This window comes from Idiotropiscis lumnitzeri, unplaced genomic scaffold (genome assembly GCF_059441095.1).
Source record: "Idiotropiscis lumnitzeri isolate Australia: NSW breed Sydney's pygmy pipehorse unplaced genomic scaffold, RoL_Ilum_1.0 HiC_scaffold_114, whole genome shotgun sequence".
Taxonomy (NCBI): Eukaryota; Metazoa; Chordata; class Actinopteri; order Syngnathiformes; family Syngnathidae; genus Idiotropiscis; species Idiotropiscis lumnitzeri.
The window spans coordinates 142,474-162,500 of NW_028283652.1; the positions used below are offsets into that span (position 1 = coordinate 142,474).

The 20,027-nt window shown below is 44.3% G+C and overlaps 9 non-coding genes across 9 annotated transcripts; all 9 read left to right on the forward strand.

The window, feature by feature from the left end:
- Positions 1 to 7: 7 nt before the first annotated feature.
- Positions 8 to 126, forward strand: LOC148315245 (5S ribosomal RNA). The gene has a single exon (XR_015841209.1). It is a non-coding gene; the product is annotated as a 5S ribosomal RNA (ribosomal RNA).
- A 4,266-nt stretch (positions 127 to 4,392) lies between these two features.
- On the forward strand, positions 4,393 to 4,511 carry LOC148315246 (5S ribosomal RNA). The gene has a single exon (XR_015841180.1). It is a non-coding gene; the product is annotated as a 5S ribosomal RNA (ribosomal RNA).
- Positions 4,512 to 5,512: 1,001 nt separating this feature from the next.
- On the forward strand, positions 5,513 to 5,631 carry LOC148315247 (5S ribosomal RNA). Its single transcript, XR_015840911.1, has one exon. It is a non-coding gene; the product is annotated as a 5S ribosomal RNA (ribosomal RNA).
- A 1,000-nt stretch (positions 5,632 to 6,631) lies between these two features.
- Positions 6,632 to 6,750, forward strand: LOC148315248 (5S ribosomal RNA). The gene has a single exon (XR_015840912.1). It is a non-coding gene; the product is annotated as a 5S ribosomal RNA (ribosomal RNA).
- Positions 6,751 to 7,750: 1,000 nt separating this feature from the next.
- On the forward strand, positions 7,751 to 7,869 carry LOC148315249 (5S ribosomal RNA). Its single transcript, XR_015840913.1, has one exon. It is a non-coding gene; the product is annotated as a 5S ribosomal RNA (ribosomal RNA).
- Positions 7,870 to 8,861: 992 nt separating this feature from the next.
- On the forward strand, positions 8,862 to 8,980 carry LOC148315250 (5S ribosomal RNA). The gene has a single exon (XR_015841077.1). It is a non-coding gene; the product is annotated as a 5S ribosomal RNA (ribosomal RNA).
- A 7,934-nt stretch (positions 8,981 to 16,914) lies between these two features.
- LOC148315251 (5S ribosomal RNA) lies at positions 16,915 to 17,033 on the forward strand. The gene has a single exon (XR_015841130.1). It is a non-coding gene; the product is annotated as a 5S ribosomal RNA (ribosomal RNA).
- A 991-nt stretch (positions 17,034 to 18,024) lies between these two features.
- Positions 18,025 to 18,143, forward strand: LOC148315252 (5S ribosomal RNA). Its single transcript, XR_015840914.1, has one exon. It is a non-coding gene; the product is annotated as a 5S ribosomal RNA (ribosomal RNA).
- A 992-nt stretch (positions 18,144 to 19,135) lies between these two features.
- LOC148315253 (5S ribosomal RNA) lies at positions 19,136 to 19,254 on the forward strand. The gene has a single exon (XR_015841194.1). It is a non-coding gene; the product is annotated as a 5S ribosomal RNA (ribosomal RNA).
- The last annotated feature ends 773 nt before the right edge of the window (positions 19,255 to 20,027 follow it).

Sequence of the window (20,027 nt, forward strand, 5' to 3'; positions counted from 1 at the left end):
AATTCCCCCTTACGGCCATACTACCCTGAGAACGCCCGATCTCGTCCGATCTCGGAAGCTAAGCAGGCTCGGGCCTGGTTAGTACTTTGATGGGAGACCGCCTGGGAATACCAGGTGCTGTAAGCTTTTGCACCGCAAAAAATAAATAAATAAAAAAAACTTTGACAAATGTAAGCAAGTATGCGAGCTGCTTTTTTATAAATTTCCACATATTCGCCTGACAGGCTGAGAGCACAAATTGCCAACATTCAGCGTCCCCTGCCTTTGGGTGTTGCTACAGTCTCGCCGTGGACGACTCGCAAATGCGTGTGGCAATTTGCAAATGCGTGTCTGGAGACTTGACTGTGGCTCCGGAGCCACACATTAAGACCAAAAGGGTACCCTCGGAGTCTACAGGTGTAGCAGACATATGACCCGATGCAGTCCGGTTGGGTTGGTGCAGTGAGTGTTTACTAAATAAAAAGTTAATGAATCAATTTTAAAAAATGGCGTTTACTGAATGCAATAAAGGGAAGTATAGTTAATGTGGCAATTAGCAGGTGTGGAGAAGCTTCATTCATTTTTTTTAGCTTCACTGGTTCTTATTTTATTAGTTCCACTTTATTCTTCCATTTATTCCAATTTAATTTAAATAATGTCAAATAAATGGCACATGACCATGGGTGGATAGCAGTGAACGCCCCCCCAAGTTATTGGTGGATGTAGTAGTTTCGTGTGGTTTTCACACCTCCTGTCTCATCCCTGAAAGCCATGCCTTGAATTCATCTCCACACTGGAATACCGTATCATACCCTCCCTCTATCGATGTATAAGGGCAGTCTATAATCAGATGGTCCATATTTTGACACTCATGGTTACACCAGGGGCATGCTTGCGTAGCCACTGTCCCCCATCTTTGCAAATTTTGGGCTGTACGTCCTTGTTTGCAAAGGATCCTGTTGTAGGATGTCCACTCTCTCCTGCTGGTTCCATTGTAGCCTGGGAGCTTCTCAGTGGGGTCTCCAATTCTCTCGCCTCCAACAGGTACATTTCCTCTCCATAGGTCGCGCCACCTATCTGCTGACGTGTGCTCTGATTCCCGTTCTTGGCTGAAGGGTCTTCTGGATCTCAGGCGGTGCCCTCCTGGGTTGTGTGCTAGGGCCCGACACAGGGGAGCCTCCTCCGGGAGTGCCAATATATTTTGTTGCATGATCTGTGTTGCCTGCTCTCTTCTTACTGCTGGAGGTTCAATGTTGCACATTGTTGGAAGCCAGTTTATAGGAGTAGAACGTATGGCGCCCGATATCAGTCTCATTGCTTCATTCAGCTGGACATCAACTTTGGATGTATGTGCACACCGGCCCCATACTGGGCTGCAATATTCAGCCACGCTGTAGCACAGTGCCATGACTGACGTCCGTAGAACGTTTTGGTTGGCACCCCAACCTGTTCCCGTAAGTTTACGGATTAGTGCCACTCTTGATTTCAGCTTCTGGGCTGTATTTTCTAGGTGTTTCCTGTAGGTGAGAGTTCTGTCTAGAGTTACCCCTAGATATTTTGGTTCACAATCCACCGGCAGGTTTTCCCCCTCTATTTCCACCCTTAGCTTGTAATTAGCTTGCTGGTTGGTTAGATGGAATGTTGTTACCACTGTCTTGGTTCTGTTCATTCTTAGGTACCATCTTTTAAAGTAATTTGAGAGCAACGCTATGTCCAGCGATAATGTTCTCTCGATTGTACCAAAATCCCTGTCTTGGGTTACCAATGCCCAGTCATCCGCATAACCGAATTTCCAGGATTCTGTATCTGGTAGGTCTGATATGTAAACATTGAATAGTGCTGGTGAAATTACAGATCCCTGTGGGACTCCATTTTTAATGCTAAATTCTCGGCTTGTTTGGTCCCCCAGGCACACTCTGAAGTGCCTCTTTGCAGTCATAGATGCAATTATATTGGCTATAGCTTTACTTTTGATGATGTTGGCTACCTTATACAGGAGTCCTTCTCTCCACACTGTATCATATGCAGCCGAGAGATCTACAAATATAGCACCACTTTTTAGTTTTCTTTGGTATCCTGCCTCTATGAATGTTGTTAGAGCCAGTACCTGTTCTGTGGTGCTTCTGTGCTTTCTAAATCCTGCCTGCTGGCAAGGAATATTCAGCTCCAGGGTTGGTGTTATTCTGGTTAGGATTATCCTCTCCATTATCTTATACATACTGCATAGCAGGGATATTGGTCTGTAGTTATTTGGGTCTTCTGGTGATTTCCCCGGTTTTAAGATGGCTATGACCCTAGCTCTTTTCCAGAGATGGCAGTATCTACCCATGTTTATTGCATCAGTGATAGCAGATGCCATCCATTTAATCGCAGCTGGACCCAGGTGTTTCAACATATCTGGGTAGATCCCATCAACTCCTGCTGCCTTGCCTGACTTCGTTGCTCTGAGTGCTGCTTTCACCTCCTCTTCGCTCACTGGGTGGTAGAACCCGTCTTCTTCTGGCATGTCTCTGATTAGCTGCTGGTACCTTTTCTTTTTGGTGGTTTCGAACTTGTAGTCAGGGGTGTGAGCTCCTCTTCCTCTTATATTAATTGCAACACTATCAGGGCTCACTACGTTAGACTGTTTGCTCTTTTTTCCACCCCCGTCCAGTTTTTTAATCAGTTTCCATGCATGTCTACTGGATCTTGTGAAATCCATGCTCTCTACCGTTTCCATCTTCTCTGTCTCTCCTCCTCCAGTCTCTCCAGCAATTTCTCTCCAGTATCTGGATTCTGGGTTTCCTCATAGGATTTTAATATTTCCTCACATTCTGGTGTCCAGCATGGTATATATCTTTTACGGACTCCCCGGGGTATGTGCTTTTTTGCACTGCTCTGAATGAGTTTATTGAACCTAATTATATTCTCCTGTTTTGCTGGGATTCGCTTGCATGTCTTATCCACTTGCTCTGCGAAACCCTGCCAGTTTGCCTTTCTAAAGTTCCATCTTGGCAGGGGTAGAGATTGTGTGACTGGTATGTTGATTCCTGTTTTTATCAATATTGGTCGGTGCTGGGACCTTGGGAAGTTACCCAGCACTCTTCGATGTGCTGGCATTGATATGCCATCTGTGTCCCTCGTAACGAAGGTCAGGTCAGGTGTGTATTCCCTCTGCCATCGTGCTGAGTGGAAGGTGCCTGGTTCATTTGGATGGTAAAGGAGGTGGAGATTATTTATTTCTGCCCAGTTGCTGAGCTGGATTCCAGCTGGGTCGGGCTCTGTGTATCCCCACGATGTGTGGTGGCTATTGAAGTCTCCTAATATTATAGATTGATGTTGGTATTGTGGGAGGACACTAATTGGCCAGCTTGTATTTGGAGGCTTGTATATGTTGACCACTGTTGTACCCAGCACCTCAATCTCTGACCTGTGTATATTGTGTTCGTCCATAGAGGATCCTCTGTCTATGGCAGGGATGTCTTCATGTACATATATCATGGTTCCGTACTGTTGATGATCTATTCTCGTGATGGGTATGAAGCTGGATATACTGTATCTCGATGGGGGCGATTCTTTAGTCAGAGGAGTTTCCTGCAGTGCCAACACTTGTACATCTTTCTCCCTCAGCATCTGCGCCATCAACTCACACTTAGCCATCGATATACCCTCCACATTCAATGAGATTATCCTCAGTCCTCCTCCTACTGTCACTACATTGTCATTTAGGTCATCATTAACTGAGTCTCGCGTATTTTTCGAAGTTGCAGGACTCTCTACTGCACCAACGCGGACCTGGTTATCCTGGGCGACGGCCGATCCAGTATGAATATTCCTTCTTTGAGCTTCCATTTCCATTTTTGAGGTGAGTAGTCGAGAGCAAGTTTTTAACGCTTGGTTCGACCACCAGGGTGGGATTCCTCTTAGTCAGGCCCCCAGAATGCTGGCTGCACTCCAGGGAGCCGCTCAAGCCTCCACACGACGACAACGTGGGAATCCCGGTCGTGGAGGCTTGGTGTATATATTGGTGGTACGGGGCTGGTATAATATTAGTGCCCCCATGTGGTCCGAATGTGTAGCTACGGAGCCCCACACAAGTCTCCTGACACGCATTTGCAAATCAGCACACGCATTTGCGAGTCGTCCGCGGCAGGACTGTAGCAAACGTCACCTGTAAGAAAAGGTCCCGTTTTTACAGGTCGCCCATCTACGGATTTTTGTCCGCATTTAACCATGTGTATGTGCCAACAAATCATTGTACACATTTGCTGATATTTGTCATATATCTGTGACTTCAATCATGCATTGTGGATTGTTGTGACACATTTGTGACTGTGGTTATAGTTTCAGATTCTTGTTACGTATTTTTGGATTGAAGTATTTGCCACAATAAAGACAACATGTATAAAATGCAAAATTTTGAAAGGAATTCTCGCATACGGCCATACTACCCTGAGAACGCCCGATTTCGTCCGATCTCGGAAGCTAAGCAGGGTCGGGCCTGGTTAGTACTTGGATGGGAGACCGCCTGGGAATACCAGGTGCTGTAAGCTTTTGCACCGCAAAAAATAAATAAATAAAAAAAACTTTGACAAATGTAAGCAAGTATGCGAGCTGCTTTTTTTATAAATTTCCACATATTCGCCTGACAGGCTGAGAGCACAAATTGCCAACATTCAGCGTCCCCTGCCTTTGGGTGTTGCTACAGTCTCGCCGTGGACGACTCGCAAATGCGTGTGGCAATTTGCAAATGCGTGTCTGGAGACTTGACTGTGGCTCCGGAGCCACACATTAAGACCAAAAGGGTACCCTCGGAGTCTACAGGTGTAGCAGACATATGACCCGATGCAGTCCGGTTGGGTTGGTGCAGTGAGTGTTTACTAAATAAAAAGTTAATGAATCAATTTTAAAAAATGGCGTTTACTGAATGCAATAAAGGGAAGTATAGTTAATGTGGCAATTAGCAGGTGTGGAGAAGCTTCATTCATTTTTTTTAGCTTCACTGGTTATATCATTGGTTCTTATTTTATTAGTTCCACTTTATTCTTCCATTTATTCCAATTTAATTTAAATAATGTCAAATAAATGGTACATGACCATGGGTGGATAGCAGTGAACGCCCCCCCAAGATATTGGTGTATATATTGGTGGTACGGGGCTGGTATAATATTAGTGCCCCCATGTGGTCCGAATGTGTAGCTACGGAGCCACACACAAGTCTCCTGACACGCATTTGCAAATCAGCACACGCATTTGCGAGTCGTCCGCGGCAGGACTGTAGCAAACGTCACCTGTAAGAAAAGGTCCCGTTTTTACAGGTCGCCCATCTACGGATTTTTGTCCGCATTTAACCATGTGTATGTGCCAACAAATCATTGTACACATTTGCTGATATTTGTCATATATCTGTGACTTCAATCATGCATTGTAGATTGTTGTGACACATTTGTGACTGTGGTTATAGTTTCAGATTCTTGTTACGTATTTTTGGATTGAAGTATTTGCCACAATAAAGACAACATGTATAAAATGCAAAATTTTGAAAGGAATTCTCGCTTACGGCCATACTACCCTGAGAACGCCCGATCTCGTCCGATCTCGGAAGCTAAGCAGGGTCGGGCCTGGTTAGTACTTGGATGGGAGACCGCCTGGGAATACCAGGTGCTGTAAGCTTTTGCACCGCAAAAAATAAATAAATAAAAAAAACTTTGACAAATCTAAGCAAGTATGCGAGCTGCTTTTTTATAAATTTCCACATATTCACCTGACAGGCTGAGAGCACAAATTGCCAACATTCAGCGTCCCCTGCCTTTGGGTGTTGCTACAGTCTCGCCGTGGACGACTCGCAAATGCGTGTGGCAATTTGCAAATGCGTGTCTGGAGACTTGACTGTGGCTCCGGAGCCACACATTAAGACCAAAAGGGTACCCTCGGAGTCTACAGGTGTAGCAGACATATGACCCGATGCAGTCCGGTTGGGTTGGTGCAGTGAGTGTTTACTAAATAAAAAGTTAATGAATCAATTTTAAAAAATGGCGTTTACTGAATGCAATAAAGGGAAGTATAGTTAATGTGGCAATTAGCAGGTGTGGAGAAGCTTCATTCATTTTTTTTAGCTTCACTGGTTATATCATTGGTTCTTATTTTATTAGTTCCACTTTATTCTTCCATTTATTCCAATTTAATTTAAATAATGTCAAATAAATGGTACATGACCATGGGTGGATAGCAGTGAACGCCCCCCCAAGTTATTGGTGTATATATTGGTGGTACGGGGCTGGTATAATATTAGTGCCCCCATGTGGTCCGAATGTGTAGCTACGGAGCCACACACAAGTCTCCTGACACGCATTTGCAAATCAGCACACGCATTTGCGAGTCGTCCGCGGCAGGACTGTAGCAAACGTCACCTGTAAGAAAAGGTCCAGTTTTTACAGGTCGCCCATCCACGGATTTTTGTCCGCATTTAACCATGTGTATGTGCCAACAAATCATTGTACACATTTGCTGATATTTGTCATATATCTGTGACTTCAATCATGCATTGTAGATTGTTGTGACACATTTGTGACTGTGGTTATAGTTTCAGATTCTTGTTACGTATTTTTGGATTGAAGTATTTGCCACAATAAAGACAACATGTATAAAATGCAAAATTTTGAAAGGAATTCTCGCTTACGGCCATACTACCCTGAGAACGCCCGATCTCGTCCGATCTCGGAAGCTAAGCAGGGTCGGGCCTGGTTAGTACTTGGATGGGAGACCGCCTGGGAATACCAGGTGCTGTAAGCTTTTGCACCGCAAAAAATAAATAAATAAAAAAAACTTTGACAAATCTAAGCAAGTATGCGAGCTGCTTTTTTATAAATTTCCACATATTCGCCTGACAGGCTGAGAGCACAAATTGCCAACATTCAGCGTCCCCTGCCTTTGGGTGTTGCTACAGTCTCGCCGTGGACGACTCGCAAATGCGTGTGGCAATTTGCAAATGCGTGTCTGGAGACTTGACTGTGGCTCCGGAGCCACACATTAAGACCAAAAGGGTACCCTCGGAGTCTACAGGTGTAGCAGACATATGACCCGATGCAGTCCGGTTGGGTTGGTGCAGTGAGTGTTTACTAAATAAAAAGTTAATGAATCAATTTAAAAAAATGGTGTTTACTGAATGCAATAAAGGGAAGTATAGTTAATGTGGCAATTAGCAGGTGTGGAGAAGCTTCATTCATTTTTTTTAGCTTCACTGGTTATATCATTGGTTCTTATTTTATTAGTTCCACTTTATTCTTCCATTTATTCCAATTTAATTTAAATAATGTCAAATAAATGGTACATGACCATGGGTGGATAGCAGTGAACGCCCCCCCAAGTTATTGGTGTATATATTGGTGGTACGGGGCTGGTATAATATTAGTGCCCCCATGTGGTCCGAATGTGTAGCTACGGAGCCACACACAAGTCTCCTGACACGCATTTGCAAATCAGCACACGCATTTGCGAGTCGTCCGCGGCAGGACTGTAGCAAACGTCACCTGTAAGAAAAGGTCCCGTTTTTACAGGTCGCCCATCTACGGATTTTTGTCCGCATTTAACCATGTGTATGTGCCAACAAATCATTGTACACATTTGCTGATATTTGTCATATATCTGTGACTTCAATCATGCATTGTAGATTGTTGTGACACATTTGTGACTGTGGTTATAGTTTCAGATTCTTGTTACGTGTTTTTGGATTGAAGTATTTGCCACAATAAAGACAACATGTATAAAATGCAAAATTTTGAAAGGAATTCTCGCTTACGGCCATACTACCCTGAGAACGCCCGATCTCGTCCGATCTCGGAAGCTAAGCAGGGTCGGGCCTGGTTAGTACTTGGATGGGAGACCGCCTGGGAATACCAGGTGCTGTAAGCTTTTGCACCGCAAAAATAAAAAAAACTTTTGACAAATGTAAGCAAGTATGCGAGCTGCTTTTTTATAAATTTCCACATATTCGCCTGACAGGCTGAGAGCACAAATTGCCAACATTCAGCGTCCCCTGCCTTTGGGTGTTGCTACAGTCTCGCCGTGGACGACTCGCAAATGCGTGTGGCAATTTGCAAATGCGTGTCTGGAGACTTGAGTGTGGCTCCGGAGCTCCACATTAAGACCAAAAGGGGACTCTCGTAGTCTACAGGTGTAGCAGACAGATGACCCGATGCAGTCCGGTTGGGTTGGTGCAGTGAGTGTTTACTAAATAAAAAGTTAATGAATCAATTTTAAAAAATGGTGTTTACTGAATGCAATAAAGGGAAGTATAGTTAATGTGGCAATTAGCAGGTGTGGAGAAGCTTCATTCATTTTTTTTAGCTTCACTGGTTATATCATTGGTTCTTATTTTATTAGTTCCACTTTATTCTTCCATTTATTCCAATTTAATTTAAATAATGTCAAATAAATGGTACATGACCATGGGTGGATAGCAGTGAACGCCCCCCCAAGTTATTGGTGTATATATTGGTGGTACGGGGCTGGTATAATATTAGTGCCCCCATGTGGTCCGAATGTGTAGCTACGGAGCCACACACAAGTCTCCTGACACGCATTTGCAAATCAGCACACGCATTTGCGAGTCGTCCGCGGCAGGACTGTAGCAAACGTCACCTGTAAGAAAAGGTCCCGTTTTTACAGGTCGCCCATCTACGGATTTTTGTCCGCATTTAACCATGTGTATGTGCCAACAAATCATTGTACACATTTGCTGATATTTGTCATATATCTGTGACTTCAATCATGCATTGTAGATTGTTGTGACACATTTGTGACTGTGGTTATAGTTTCAGATTCTTGTTACGTGTTTTTGGATTGAAGTATTTGCCACAATAAAGACAACATGTATAAAATGCAAAATTTTGAAAGGAATTCGCGCTTACGGCCATACTACCCTGAGAACGCCCGATCTCGTCTGATCTCGGAAGCTAAGCAGGGTCGGGCCTGGTTAGTACTTGGATGGGAGACCGCCTGGGAATACCAGGTGCTGTAAGCTTTTGCACCGCAAAAATAAAAAAAACTTTTGACAAATGTAAGCAAGTATGCGAGCTGCTTTTTTATAAATTCCCACATATTCGCCTGACAGGCTGAGAGCACAAAATGCCAACATTCAGCGTCCCCTGCCTTTGGGTGTTGCTACAGTCTCGCCGTGGACGACTCGCAAATGCGTGTGGCAATTTGCAAATGCGTGTCTGGAGACTTGAGTGTGGCTCCGGAGCTCCACATTAAGACCAAAAGGGGACTCTCGTAGTCTACAGGTGTAGCAGACAGATGACCCGATGCAGTCCGGTTGGGTTGGTGCAGTGAGTGTTTACTAAATAAAAAGTTAATGAATCAATTTTAAAAAATGGTGTTTACTGACTGCAATAAAGGGAAGTATAGTTAATGTGGCAATTAGCAGGTGTGGAGAAGCTTCATTCATTTTTTTTTAGCTTCACTGGTTATATCATTGGTTCTTATTTTATTAGTTCCACTTTATTCTTCCATTTATTCCAATTTAATTTAAATAATGTCAAATAAATGGTACATGACCATGGGTGGATAGCAGTGAACGCCCCCCCAAGTTATTGGTGTATATATTGGTGGTACGGGGCTGGTATAATATTAGTGCCCCCATGTGGTCCGAATGTGTAGCTACGGAGCCACACACAAGTCTCCTGACACGCATTTGCAAATCAGCACACGCATTTGCGAGTCGTCCGCGGCAGGACTGTAGCAAACGTCACCTGTAAGAAAAGGTCCCGTTTTTACAGGTCGCCCATCTACGGATTTTTGTCCGCATTTAACCATGTGTATGTGCCAACAAATCATTGTACACATTTGCTGATATTTGTCATATATCTGTGACTTCAATCATGCATTGTAGATTGTTGTGACACATTTGTGACTGTGGTTATAGTTTCAGATTCTTGTTACGTATTTTTGGATTGAAGTATTTGCCACAATAAAGACAACATGTATAAAATGCAAAATTTTGAAAGGAATTCTCGCTTACGGCCATACTACCCTGAGAACGCCCAGGTGTGGTTGGTTGAGTGATTGCAGGTGTGCCTGATTGTCACTCTGCGTGAGTGTGCAGAGGTGACAGTCAGAGCTCTATGCTCCTGGCTTATGTCTTTTTTTGCGGCAAATCTTGGTTAATCTTTTCTGAATTTTTGGGAGTTTTTGTTTAGCTTTTTTTTTCTCCTCCCAGCCTCCGTGCTGTGGAGGGGGGGTTCTTTTATTTCTTCTCCCCATCCCCCCCCTTCTTTCTCCCGGATCCAGGTTCAATGGACTCATTAGGACAAACCATGGAGCAGTCATTGAATCGAGTGCCTGATGGCATGCTGGCGGCGACCAAGAGACAAGGGTTGAACAGCGATGGAATGGTGAGCAATGTTGTGACTGAGAGCATAATTTTTGATAAAGACCTCATGGTATTTCTGGACATAGACAATGGTGATGAGATCACTCCTTTATGGTTAATTAGGGGAATTAAGGAAGTGTGTGGGCAGATTAAGGCCTGTCGGAGGATTTCCTCTGACAAATTTGAAATAACAGTTAGCTCTATTCAAGCGAAGAAGAAGCTACTTGATGGCTTCCGGATGGGCGCGGCGCGGATACATGGTCGGGAGATAACAACCGACGAAATGGTCGTATCCTTTCTACACCTGCCGGCATATATTGAAGACTCCGAAATATATGATAAACTTCAGTCCTGGGGCGTATCGGCGACCTCCAATGTACGGAGGAAAATGTGGCCGGGCACCGATGTAGCTGACGGGACCCGCTTTGTTAAAGTAAGATTTACTGACACTGTAAAATCTTTACCATATTCTGCTCGCTTCATCACTGCCTCAGGGCCTGAATATTTCAGGGTGATCCATGATCGACAGGTCAAAGTGTGTAGAGGTTGCCTGTCCCCGGAACATGTGTACAGGGATTGTCCGGAATTCTTGTGCCGGAAATGTGGCAAGCAGGGGCATTATGCCAGAGAATGTAATGAGACTCACCTTCGTCGTTGTGGTGTGTGCAGACAATACCCTGTCCTTTGTGTTTGTGGCGAGGATATTTCTGTGGCCGCACCGATAGAAATGGAAGACAGTCCCACTATCGCAAAGCCGGTTGTCCGCCTGCCAGAAACAAACCTTTCAAAAGCTCACCTGTTTGAGAATAGTGAGATGAGCTCTGATACAGTGCTGTGTGGGACAAGGGTGCCTGTAGTGGAGGGAGTTATAGGTCAAAATCCTAGCTCTACTCACGAACGAGGCGGGGGGGGTGCGCATCGCCCTACCCCTGATCCCATGTCGACCGGGGCCGAACCTTTGAAGGGGGTGAGTGTTGGGCAGATTCCACTCTCTGCCCCTGAGAGGGGGGGGACAACTATGGAAAGTTGTATCCCTAGGCCGGGGAAGAAACAACATCCAGAAAGGATCAGCAGTATCAATTTTTCCCTGCCGACCTCCCTAAATGCCTCGTGCACCGGCGATACGGGAGAGAGCGAGATATCTGCGGTGGGGAGGAATGTTGGTCAGCCTGAAGGCTCATCATTGCCCCAAATGATGCCGCAATGCCACATGGCAGAAGCCCCCTTACCGGTCGACAAGTGTCATGACAGTTGTAAATTGTCTGATGACAAAATGGAACACAGCACAGCGGAACCCAAAAAGAGGCAATCTGAAGGCTTGAGAAAAGGAAGATCGAAGAAGTCTAAGTGATAAGCCGCTTCCCCTCCTATCTTTAAAATGACTGTTCTCCTTGTGTCAGCTAATGCCTGCGGGCTGCGGAGCAACCTCAAAATTGACAACATTTTACATAACACAAAGTGGGATGTTCTTTGTCTGCAAGAGACCTGGTGGAGCCAAGAGCATGTTGACAAGATTCGTCGCATGGTACGTGGCTCTGTACATGTAGCCCTCGGCTCCCCCAGGTCTTGTGGCGTAGCAATCTTGTCTAGGACCTGTGCACTGGGCCACCCCAACCTGGTGCATGCTGATCCGGGGGGCAGATTTATAGTGGTAGACTTTAATGGCTCATTGCCTCTCCGACTCATCAACCTCCATGCACCAAACCTGGAGCTAAAAAGACGAGACTTTTTCTTACATGCGTTTTCTTTTGTCAACAATAGAACAATCATGACTGGCGACTTCAATGTCGCCCTGAGTAAATTGGATATTAGTGTCAACAACACCTACAAAAATGATGTCAGCAGAAATTGTCTACTGAACTTGATCAACAACAACAATATGTTAGAAATCTGGAGAACCCTAAACCTCAGGGGGAGGGCTTTCTCGCGCAAACAAATAGTACTGGGCACGCTTAAACAATCGCGCATTGATTTGTGTTTAGCGTCTGCTTCCCTTGCGCAGAGACTGGACAATCCCAAGTACACATGGTCTGGACAGAGTGATCACGCGCTACTGTCGTTTGATCTATGTCTATACAAAAGCAGGCGGACCGGTGGTCTCTGGGTCTTCAATAATTCGCTTCTAGAAGATGAGAGCTTTATTTCAAAAGTAAACTATTTTCTTGATGGGATAAAGGAGGAGTCTAAGTATGTAGACAGGGTCACAGACTGGTGGGAAAGTGTCAAACTACGTTTAAAAAAATTGTCAATTAATCATTGTAGAGCTAAGTCTTGGGTGGAAAAATTAGAGGAGAACACTGTGAGAGACCAATTGCTGAAAATAACTCTATCTGCGGCGATAACACGTGGGCCTGTGGACCCGTTATTTTTCTCGCTGCAACATAAACTCGAGCTGCTTGAAGCAAAGAAGTGTAGAGGGGCAGCCCTGAGGGCCAAAGCTCAAAATGCTGTAGAGGGCGAGCGATCAACAGCGTACTTTTTGGGACTGGAAAAAAATAAACAAGGAAAAGCATATATATCTAAATTGTGGTCTCACAAATCTCACGCGATGGTCACGGACATTGATGACATTTTAGAAGAGGTCGAATTTTTCTATACTGATCTCTTCAAATTCCGACAACCGTTGACAGATCATGCCACCGAGGCCATAGCCGCCTTAAACCGTGTACTGAGTGTGGACGATAAAGACATGTGCGACAACTCAATGTCCGAATTCGAAATCACAAAGGCAATCCAAGATCTAAATAATAAAAAAAGCCCAGGTTGCGATGGTCTAACGGCTGAGTTCTTTAAGGCTTTTATGAAAAAGCTGTCACCTATCTTGCGCAATTTGTTTCATCACATGGAAAAAAAAGATCTGGTCCCTTCATCATTTTGCGAAGGTACCGTTACGTTAATACACAAGAAAGGTGCGTCTGAACAATTGAGCAACTATAGACCGATTAGTCTTTTGAACACTGACTATAAAATCTTAGCCAAAGTTTTAGCAGCTCGTCTCAAAAAAGTAATAGGTACCATCATCTCCGAAACGCAGTCATATAGCATTCCGACAAGGGATATTTCAGACACTATTTTAAGTATAAAGTATTTAACTAAACACATGGCTGCCTCGTGCGGAATTCATGTCAGCCTCGATTTCGAAAAAGCCTTTGATAGGGTGGAGCACACTTTTTTATGGAAGGTGCTTGACAAATTTGGATTTGGGTCTTCCTTTACCAATTGGATAAAACGTCTGTATGCAAACGCAGCCAGTAAAATCAAAGTGAACGGACTACTGACAGGACCTGTTAAATTGGGAAGGTCAGTGAGACAGGGGTGCCCCCTGTCCTCACTACTCTTTAGCCTTGTTGTAGAACCACTTGCGGCCCTCCTCAAACAAAATAACAGCATAAAAGGCATTTGGACACCAAGTGGACGCGAAGTTAAGATTCTACAGTATGCGGACGATACAAACCTGTTTGTCAGAGACGTGGAGAGTCTAAGTGTAGCTCTCAACGAGCTCAACATTTTCTGCCAAGCCTCGGGTGCAAAAGTCAATTTTGATAAGTCCACCATGGCCGTTTTTGGTACCACCAGCGCTGTGCCAAAGACCTGGGGTTTTAAAGAGGCCACACTCAGCCAAAAAATCCTTGGTGTTTGGATTGGGGAGAACACTTCTCGTTGTGATGAACAGCAATGGGAAACAGTTTTACCACAAGTAAAATCCACTTTAGATATGTGGAAATTCAGGAATTTAACTCTGAAAGGGAAAATATTGGTCATCAATAACCTGTGTATTTCAAAATTAATTCACTCACTGACTGTCACTCACATGTCCGCGAATGTTTTAAATAGATTAAATTTAACTTTTAATTATTTCATGTGGAAGAGGGAAAGAGGTTTCATTGGGCACTATACCTTGATCGTTGATGTCCAAGCAGGTGGCTTAAATTTGACAGACATTGGCACAAAAAAGGCTGCACTACGCTTGAAGCTGCTCAGAAAGTTTTTAAATCCTGCCTTCTCAGCTCCCTGGAAGGATTTTCTTCTGCCAATTTTAGAGGGTCTAGGCTGCTACGGCGTCTTCAATCTCTGCCAGATGTTGCCTCGCACGATGTTCCCCCCTCTGGACCCCTTCGAAAAAGAAATCTTAGAGGCGTGGTGGGCATTGCGGCCATGGGTTAGGACAGAGCCAATGTCACTCCATCAACTGCAGAACATTCCACTTAGGTTCAATCCCGATCTCCTGGGCGGTGAGCCAGGGAGTGGGGAAAGGATGTTAAGTGGGGTTTTAGAAAGTGCACACATCAGAACAATGGGTGATTTATTAGACCAGAAAGGGAATTTTAACATTGAACGCATTCGCACCTTGTTTCGCTTCCACAAAGTTCCCTTTCGAAGGGCCACTGTGTTGCGCTCAGTGGGAAAAATCAGAGACTCCGTGCATTGCCACTGGGGGCACCTTCTGGGGCGGATGTCACAGAGTGAAGACACCACCACAAAGTCAGATTTAAATTATGTGCTGACCTTTGGGGCTCGACCGACTAGACTGGCAGAGTGCACAACAAAACTACTCTATCATGTGTTGCTAACCAAAATACTGAAAAAGCCAACAGCAGAAAACGCGTGGCGTCAGGCATACCCCACCCTGGCTCCCTCGTCCATCTGGGCTGACATGTTTAACTGGTGTACTCCACCCAAGGTAAGTAACACTGATTTTAAAATAAGACACAGGATAATCTTTCCATGTACAACGCTGCATGCTTTTCTACCAAGTGCCTATGACAGGACATGTCCAGTGTGCGGAGAGGAACCGGAGGATTTTCACCATCTCATTCTCCAATGCCGAGTCGTGCGACATTTCAGATCCAGACTAGAAGATCTCATTGCCAGGAGGCTGGGGGTGAAACTCCCCTCGCCGGTAGTCGGTGGTGGCGGTGACCAGAATTCCTGGCTTCTCCTGTTCGGTATCATCCCTTCACCATGGAAAGGCCTAAATGTCAAAGCCCTCAAGCTGCTCTTGGCCATAGCACGTCATTCCATCGTCATCACAAGAAACATCCACCTGCATGAAAAAAGGAAAGGCGATCACTGGTCCATCTTCAAATCGTTGGTCATCTTCCATCTCACCCATCTTCAGGAACATCGACCCCAACGTTTTCAAGACGACTTGGCAGTAAACAACGGACTAGTAACTTTCTCTGCTGACAACAGTCTGGACTTTCATTTTTAAAATGCATCCTTGGTTACGACTGTCTATCGTTGGACATCCCTACTGATGTTTGTTCACGAATGTTTGTATCTTGAGTCAAACCTCTATTTGTACAGATGTTTTTATTACAATAATAAAAAAAAAAATAAAAAAAAAAAAAAGAACGCCCGATCTCGTCCGATCTCGGAAGCTAAGCAGGGTCGGGCCTGGTTAGTACTTGGATGGGAGACCGCCTGGGAATACCAGGTGCTGTAAGCTTTTGCACCGCAAAAATAAAAAAAACTTTTGACAAATGTAAAAAAAAAAAAAAAAAAGAACGTCCGATCTCGGAAGCTAAGCAGGGTCGGGCCTGGTTAGTACTTGGATGGGAGACCGCCTGGGAATACCAGGTGCTGTAAGCTTTTGCACCGCAAAAATAAAAAAAACTTTTGACAAATGTAAGCAAGTATGCGAGCTGCTTTTTTATAAATTCCCACATATTCGCCTGACAGGCTGAGAGCACAAAATGCCAACATTCAGCGTCCCCTGCCTTTGGGTGTTGCTACAGTCTCGCCGTGGACGACTCGCAAATGCGTGTGGCAATTTGCAAATGCGTGTCTGGAGACTTGAGTGTGGCTCCGGAGCTCCACATTAAGACCAAAAGGGGACTCTCGTAGTCTACAGGTGTAGCAGACAGATGACCCGATGCAGTCCGGTTGGGTTGGTGCAGTGAGTGTTTACTAAATAAAAAGTTAATGAATCAATTTTAAAAAATGGTGTTTACTGAATGCAATAAAGGGAAGTATAGTTAATGTGGCAATTAGCAGGTGTGGAGAAGCTTCATTCATTTTTTTTAGCTTCACTGGTTATATCATTGGTTCTTATTTTATTAGTTCCACTTTATTCTTCCATTTATTCCAATTTAATTTAAATAATGTCAAATAAATGGTACATGACCATGGGTGGATAGCAGTGAACGCCCCCCCAAGTTATTGGTGTATATATTGGTGGTACGGGGCTGGTATAATATTAGTGCCCCCATGTGGTCCGAATGTGTAGCTACGGAGCCACACACAAGTCTCCTGACACGCATTTGCAAATCAGCACACGCATTTGCGAGTCGTCCGCGGCAGGACTGTAGCAAACGTCACCTGTAAGAAAAGGTCCCGTTTTTACAGGTCGCCCATCTACGGATTTTTGTCCGCATTTAACCATGTGTATGTGCCAACAAATCATTGTACACATTTGCTGATATTTGTCATATATCTGTGACTTCAATCATGCATTGTAGATTGTTGTGACACATTTGTGACTGTGGTTATAGTTTCAGATTCTTGTTACGTATTTTTGGATTGAAGTATTTGCCACAATAAAGACAACATGTATAAAATGCAAAATTTTGAAAGGAATTCTCCCTTACGGCCATACTACCCTGAGAACGCCCGATCTCGTCCGATCTCGGAAGCTAAGCAGGGTCGGGCCTGGTTAGTACTTGGATGGGAGACCGCCTGGGAATACCAGGTGCTGTAAGCTTTTGCACCGCAAAAATAAAAAAAACTTTTGACAAATGTAAGCAAGTATGCGAGCTGCTTTTTAGAAATTCCCACATATTCGCCTGACAGGCTGAGAGCACAAAATGCCAACATTCAGCGTCCCCTGCCTTTGGGTGTTGCTACAGTCTCGCCGTGGACGACTCGCAAATGCGTGTGGCAATTTGCAAATGCGTGTCTGGAGACTTGAGTGTGGCTCCGGAGCTCCACATTAAGACCAAAAGGGGACTCTCGTAGTCTACAGGTGTAGCAGACAGATGACCCGATGCAGTCCGGTTGGGTTGGTGCAGTGAGTGTTTACTAAATAAAAAGTTAATGAATCAATTTTAAAAAATGGTGTTTACTGAATGCAATAAAGGGAAGTATAGTTAATGTGGCAATTAGCAGGTGTGGAGAAGCTTCATTCATTTTTTTTAGCTTCACTGGTTATATCATTGGTTCTTATTTTATTAGTTCCACTTTATTCTTCCATTTATTCCAATTTAATTTAAATAATGTCAAATAAATGGTACATGACCATGGGTGGATAGCAGTGAACGCCCCCCCAAGTTATTGGTGTATATATTGGTGGTACGGGGCTGGTATAATATTAGTGCCCCCATGTGGTCCGAATGTGTAGCTACGGAGCCACACACAAGTCTCCTGACACGCATTTGCAAATCAGCACACGCATTTGCGAGTCGTCCGCGGCAGGACTGTAGCAAACGTCACCTGTAAGAAAAGGTCCCGTTTTTACAGGTCGCCCATCTACGGATTTTTGTCCGCATTTAACCATGTGTATGTGCCAACAAATCATTGTACACATTTGCTGATATTTGTCATATATCTGTGACTTCAATCATGCATTGTAGATTGTTGTGACACATTTGTGACTGTGGTTATAGTTTCAGATTCTTGTTACGTGTTTTTGGATTGAAGTATTTGCCACAATAAAGACAACATGTATAAAATGCTAAATTTTGAAAGGAATTCTCGCTTACGGCCATACTACCCTGAGAACGCCCGATCTCGTCCGATCTCGGAAGCTAAGCAGGGTCGGGCCTGGTTAGTACTTGGATGGGAGACCGCCTGGGAATACCAGGTGCTGTAAGCTTTTGCACCGCAAAAATAAAAAAAACTTTTGACAAATGTAAGCAAGTATGCGAGCTGCTTTTTTATAAATTTCCACATATTCGCCTGACAGGCTGAGAGCACAAAATGCCAACATTCAGCGTCCCCTGCCTTTGGGTGTTGCTACAGTCTCGCCGTGGACGACTCGCAAATGCGTGTGGCAATTTGCAAATGCGTGTCTGGAGACTTGAGTGTGGCTCCGGAGCTCCACATTAAGACCAAAAGGGGACTCTCGTAGTCTACAGGTGTAGCAGACAGATGACCCGATGCAGTCCGGTTGGGTTGGTGCAGTGAGTGTTTACTAAATAAAAAGTTAATGAATCAATTTTAAAAAATGGTGTTTACTGAATGCAATAAAGGGAAGTATAGTTAATGTGGCAATTAGCAGGTGTGGAGAAGCTTCATTCATTTTTTTTAGCTTCACTGGTTATATCATTGGTTCTTATTTTATTAGTTCCACTTTATTCTTCCATTTATTCCAATTTAATTTAAATAATGTCAAATAAATGGTACATGACCATGGGTGGATAGCAGTGAACGCCCCCCCAAGTTATTGGTGTATATATTGGTGGTACGGGGCTGGTATAATATTAGTGCCCCCATGTGGTCCGAATGTGTAGCTACGGAGCCACACACAAGTCTCCTGACACGCATTTGCAAATCAGCACACGCATTTGCGAGTCGTCCGCGGCAGGACTGTAGCAAACGTCACCTGTAAGAAAAGGTCCCGTTTTTACAGGTCGCCCATCTACGGATTTTTGTCCGCATTTAACCATGTGTATGTGCCAACAAATCATTGTACACATTTGCTGATATTTGTCATATATCTGTGACTTCAATCATGCATTGTAGATTGTTGTGACACATTTGTGACTGTGGTTATAGTTTCAGATTCTTGTTACGTATTTTTGGATTGCAGTATTTGCCACAATAAAGACAACATGTATAAAATGCTAAATTTTGAAAGGAATTCTCGCTTACGGCCATACTACCCTGAGAACGCCCCATCTCGTCCGATCTCGGAAGCTAAGCAGGGTCGGGCCTGGTTAGTACTTGGATGGGAGACCGCCTGGGAATACCAGGTGCTGTAAGCTTTTGCACCGTAAAAATAAAAAAAACTTTTGACAAATGTAAGCAAGTATGCGAGCTGCTTTTTTAGAAATTTCCACATATTCGCCTGACAGGCTGAGAGCACAAAATGCCAACATTCAGCGTCCCCTGCCTTTGGGTGTTGCTACAGTCTCGCCGTGGACGACTCGCAAATGCGTGTGGCAATTTGCAAATGCGTGTCTGGAGACTTGAGTGTGGCTCCGGAGCTCCACATTAAGACCAAAAGGGGACTCTCGTAGTCTACAGGTGTAGCAGACAGATGACCCGATGCAGTCCGGTTGGGTTGGTGCAGTGAGTGTTTACTAAATAAAAAGTTAATGAATCAATTTTAAAAAATGGTGTTTACTGAATGCAATAAAGGGAAGTATAGTTAATGTGGCAATTAGCAGGTGTGGAGAAGCTTCATTCATTTTTTTTAGCTTCACTGGTTATATCATTGGTTCTTATTTTATTAGTTCCACTTTATTCTTCCATTTATTCCAATTTAATTTAAATAATGTCAAATAAATGGTACATGACCATGGGTGGATAGCAGTGAACGCCCCCCCAAGTTATTGGTGTATATATTGGTGGTACGGGGCTGGTATAATATTAGTGCCCCCATGTGGTCCGAATGTGTAGCTACGGAGCCACACACAAGTCTCCTGACACGCATTTGCAAATCAGCACACGCATTTGCGAGTCGTCCGCGGCAGGACTGTAGCAAACGTCACCTGTAAGAAAAGGTCCCGTTTTTACAGGTCGCCCATCTACGGAT